This window comes from Dipodomys ordii, unplaced genomic scaffold, assembly GCF_000151885.1.
Source record: "Dipodomys ordii isolate 6190 unplaced genomic scaffold, Dord_2.0 Scaffold85, whole genome shotgun sequence".
Lineage (NCBI taxonomy): Eukaryota > Metazoa > Chordata > Mammalia > Rodentia > Heteromyidae > Dipodomys > Dipodomys ordii.
The window spans coordinates 1,882,376-1,887,845 of NW_012267301.1; the positions used below are offsets into that span (position 1 = coordinate 1,882,376).

General features: G+C 46.5%; 1 pseudogene; it reads right to left on the bottom strand.

Moving 5' to 3' along the window:
• Positions 1-611: 611 nt before the first annotated feature.
• On the bottom strand, positions 612-4,344 carry LOC105992560 (annotated as a pseudogene).
• Positions 4,345-5,470: the final 1,126 nt, after the last annotated feature.

The following is a 5,470-nucleotide window of genomic DNA, read 5'->3' on the forward strand; positions in this document are numbered from 1 at the left end:
CAGGAAAGAGTGGGTGGAGTTTTTCTCAGGAGGCTGGTGGGCTTTGGCTACCAAAGGATAGGCACATAAAAGAACACTGCAAAGCCTGCAGGGACTGTACAAGGGTGTGGCTAGACATTCCTGCTAATAGAGCTTCCCCTAGTTTAGGAACCAAGGGGAATGGTCTACCATAAATTATTCTGAAGGGAGTGAATCCTCTAACATAAGTGGTGCATCTTGCTTGGAGGAGAGCAAAGGGGAAGTAACCTGGGCTGTGAAGGCCAGGCCATTGTCGGACCTTAAGGGCAAGCCAAATCGAGGAATTAACTGTTACCTGAGTGGTTTCAGTTTTTGCCAGGAATGCCTCAGCCCAGCCTGAATAAGTGTCCACTAGTACTAACTGATGATACCCATGCTTTCCAGGCTTTACTTCCATGAAGTCTACTTTACAAAGTTCACCAGATGAGGCTCCTCGCTTCTGAGCCCTCTCCACATAGTCCAGCTTTCAAGCATCTAACTGTTGGCAATTTACTACATACATTGAATAGTCTTGCCAGGCTGAGGCCCTACTGGTTTGCATGACAGTTTTGGGCAGTGGCCCAGGGCAATTTACCAGGGTGACAAGTAACCAGCTATAAACAGACAGAAGGCTTGAGCTTGTAACCATTTTTCACAAGTACAGTCTCCACATTTGCACACTTGTTACCACTGTTTTTGCCTATTACTTTAATCTTAATGACTAGTAGCTCTAAAGGCCCCACTGGTTTTAGGTTGGCCTCCTGAGCTACCTGACCAGTTTGATTGTTTCCCTGAACCTCAGGGGTCTCTAGTTTCTTTAACTCCTGTTTAGTGCTCTGAACCTCAGTCTGCAGCTTGGAGATTTGTTTCATTGTATCCTCCTCCTTTTCTCTCAAGCTTGCTTTCATGATCCCAATCTCCTTCTCAAAGCCCTTCTTAACCTCCAAGTGTTCTGCCACAGTCACAGAAGAGTTCCTTTGACTTTCCAACTGCTGCTCCTTCTCACAGCACCTTTGCTTGCTCTTCAGCTACTCCTGTAAGTTCTCAAAGGTGCTACTGAGAGGGTTTTTTCACACCTGCACCTATTCATTGGGACATGCTGCTTCTACATTACATTTATGGTGAGGTTCTCAGCAGGCTGTTTGGCCTTTTCCTGTAGTAGCTTCTCTTTGTTTTTCACTTCAGTGTATTTTTGTGACAGATCTTTCAACTGTTTGTTTAGCTCTTCTGTTTTTCTGCCTAATGCTCTATCTATTTCCTGGACATTCCCCATCAGAGCATGTATGTCCTTTAACTCTTTCTGAAGAGTAACAATCTCTTTCTTGAGACTGATGTTTTCCTGTTCACTTTTCTTGGCCTCTTCTTCTCTGACTTGGCACTTCAGTGTTTGCTCTGCTAACGGCTCTTTCACTTCTTCCTCCGTTGCTTTGCATTTCCGCTCACACTTTTCAAAGTTGATAATTGGCATGTACTTCAGCCTAATATGTTCTTGTATCATGTCTAGCTCCTTTTTCTTGGCCTTGATTTCTGCATGCAGTGTCAGGATCTCTTCCTGGCCTTGCTTGTAATCAGCAAGGACGGCAACATTGGCATTTTGTGCCTCCTTCAGCCTCTGACTTGTAGCTCCCAACTTTGTCTCATGTTCACCCATGCTTATGTACTTGGATTTCATTTGATTCTGAGTATTTTCCAGGCTCATTCTAAGGATTTTGTTCCCATCTTTGACTCTTACAAGTTCCTGATTTATGTCTTCAAATCTTTTCTTCACATCCGATAATTCTTAGTTTTATCCAGTTTGCTGTTCAATGCACTTTTAACTTCTTTGTGGGTTTTGACTGGCACATGCTGGAGATTTGTTTCTGAGTCTTTTTCAAGCCAGTGTCACCACATTTTTTTTTCACTTGTCGGAAGCTTTTTTTTTTTTTTTTTTACCACATTTTTTGTTGAACACAGTTTCCAGGTGGCTAACATTCTTACTTAACTTGTCATTTTCCATCTTTCTCCTCCTTGGACATTCCTTTTTCCAATGTCCGTTTTGCTTGCAATAAGCACACTGGTCTAGTCCTAGAAGTTCCCTACTTCCATTTGCAAATGAATTACACTGCCTTTGCTGAGGATTTCTTGATCCCTGTACTGGTGCTGCTACCAAAACTCGAACCCCCTTCTTAATCTATTTTTCTTCCTGGGTATCTCTGTTATCAAACACCCACTGGGCAACCACTACCAACTCAGATAACACCTTTCCCTCAAAACCTTCTAATTTTTGAAATTTTCTTCTAATATCTGGGGCCAACTGGGTAATGAAGACCATATTTAGGGCTCTTCGATTCTTTGAGGCCTCTGGATCTATAGTCATATAGGTCCTATAGGCCTCCAAGAAACATTCTAGAAAAGCAGCAGAGGACTCACTGGAAGGATGTATAGTCTCACTCAACTTAGACAAATTAGTTGGTTTCCTAGCCACTGCCCCATCCCTACTAACAGTCTGGCAATAATTGTTAAGCACGTCCTTACCTCCATCATTGTTGTAGTCCCAGCTTGGGCAAGTCTGGGGAAAGACTCACTCCAAATAGACTGGGTCATCAGTGGGAGAACCATCTGGTCCAAGGACCACCTTCAAGGCAACAGGCCCAATGCACTCCCTTTTCTCCAAGGTGAAAAGCACCTGTAAAAGTTGCTGACAATCATCCCAGGTTGGCTGGTATGTGAAAAAAACTGTTTCTAGTAAGGAGATAAACCCCTGGGGTTCTTCAGAAAAAGACGGATTTTGCTGTTTCCAGTTATACAGGTCACTAGTTGTAAAGGGAACATATATTAGAAAGGGGGCCTGCCCACAGTCTTCCCTATGTACCTATCCCAAGGGTAATAAGGAGACTCTTCCACCTTTTACCACCTCAGGCTGTTAGAAGGAACCACTTCTGGTATGGAGGGACTTAACATTGGAGGTGCCGATGGCACAGAATAAGAGGAAGAGCACACCAGTGGGTCTTCCTCTGGGGAATCCTTAACACCAGGGGAGATTTTTCAGTTACAGTTTTGCTTATGAGAACTTTAGGACATTGTTTTCACAGGCTGGATAAAAGAAGTAGGCAGAGGTATATACCAGACACAGACTGGTAGCCACAGCACTTATCCCACATGTCCCACATCTCCCAGATGACCTCTCGAGGAGGCCCCCAGATGGCTTCTCAAGAAGGCCCCAAATGACCTCTGGAGGAAGTCCCAAAAACAGGCTGGCAAGCTTGCCCAGATTTCCCCATAGAGGGTTCCCAAATGACTCTTGTCCACATTAGTCCCCAGGAAGCAAACAGTTGAGGGAGGTTCTCACTCCTGAGGGCTGAGACACTCACCTAAGTGGGGGTTTCCCATGGGCTCAGGCCTGAGACCCTCCAGATGGATTATCCCACTGGGGCCTCCAAAACTTATGACCTCTAAAGAGCAAGACAATCCATCGAGGCACAGTGAAAGGTGAGCAAAAGAAGTTTATTTATACCAGAAAGGGGTCCTGAGACTACCTTGATGAGGGCTAGATACCTAGAACCTAGAGCAGCCTCAACCACCAAACCTCCAAGCCTCCAATGGGCAGCCCTGACCCCCCCCCCACTCCCAACCTTTATTAGTTGCTTTGCAAACCACCAAATTAGTCGGTCTGCAAACCTCCAAACCTCAGTCCTCCAAAGCTCCAAAGCTTCAAACCTCCAAAGGGGAAGGCTTTTCCTTTCCTTCCTCCGTCTCTGCAGGCCTCTCCACTCTCCACAGGCCTGCCCTGCTCTGCTCTGCTCCGACAGGCTTTTCCCTCCTGCTGTCTCTCCCTCCACTCCTACTTCTCTCTTCCTCGCTCTTCCCTCTCTCAGGACTAATGGGTTTCCCCCTAATGGTTTTCCAACTGCCATTCATGCTCCTCCCCCAAGCTGCCCCCTGTCCAATCGCTTCTTGACGGCTTGCCATACACTCCATACCCCAGCCCCTCTGGTAGCACGCCCTGCCCCGTTCTGGCCGTGGCAGCCTCTCCCACAAGCCGTGGGTCGGTGACCTCAGACTCTCAAGGCCTGCTCTGTCTGGTGGCCCGGTCTGCGGAGCCGTGAGGCTCCCGTCTTGATGCCCGTCCCCTCCAGGGCCACCGGGCCTTGCTGATAACCCAGGCCCCACCAGCTATTACAATTTTAAAGGCAGGAAGACTTATTTTGGCTCTCCGTTTCAAACACTTGGTTCTAAGTTAGGGCCAAGTTTCCTGGCAGCAATCGAGGGGCTCACAAGGCAGGGGTGAGAAGGGTGGGAAGGAGAGGCGGCCAGTGACAGGACTTCACAGGCACTCCCAGTGACCCATTCCTTCAGCGGTAAATCCATCGAGAGATGAGCCCATTGCTAAGCCAGAGCCTCATGGGCTAACTATCAATGATTAGATACACATGAAGCTTCGGATCACGTATACAAATTGTAACAGAATGCTAAGTCTTCAGATCTGTGTCAATGTTGCTTTACTAAAACTCAGTTCATTTTAGACTAGATTAGAAGTTCGGGACTAACATATATAGAACGATAATTGAGTAGATATCTTCTCAGTAAAAATCTTCATACTGAGGTTCAACTTGATGGAGTGGTAGCAGGACACAACTGCCAGCAGCAGGGGCTGCAGTCAATGGTTGCCAAGGCAACGAGGAAGGGACTGAAGCTATCCAGGGAACAAGCAGGGGCAGAGAACATGAGAACTGAACAATGACAGACTGTAGAAACACAGGCGCAGTGAGAGAAGGTGAGGAGTTAAGATCAGCAAAGGCAGGAGGCTGTACAGAGCCAAAGTCAAGAATTCATGGGCTCTGGCTGCTGAAGGATATCCTTTAAACTTCCAAAGTTTGAGAGCAGAGGGCCCTCACACCAAGGGCAGGAGAGCTTCCCGTTTATTGCTATTAAGTGCTGAGGACTTAGAACGTGTAGCACTTGAGAGCTAAAGCACTGGCTATCACCTGCTGTTCCCAATACTACTTGCTACTAAAGGCCTTAGGCCATGGGTCACTGTCACTGAATGCAGACCCTTGCCAGTCCAAATCCAGTACAGCAAGCCTCTGGCTTGAGCACCTACAGTGGTAAGTCTCCAGTCTCTAAAGTTTTGAGGTATGTCTTTAGCTCTTAGAAGCCATAAATCTCCGGGTCAGTTAGTACAGCTCATTGGCCCTTGACACTAAGGGCCTAGAATAATGGGCACTGAAAAAGTCTCACTTTGTCTGTTCATGACTTCCATCCCTACAGAGGAGACCTCTAGCCAGCTCATTAGTAAAATCACTCATAGATGATGTGGTGACCAGAAATCTGTGCTGAAGCTAAATTTGATTTGGAAAGAGGCAAGAATTATGTAAGGAAAACTCACCACACACACACACACACACACACACACAAACACACACGCACACACTTTCCCTTGTAAGACAAATTAAACAGACTTTGAAAACTGATTTCAGCAGTAGCTGGAGGCTTG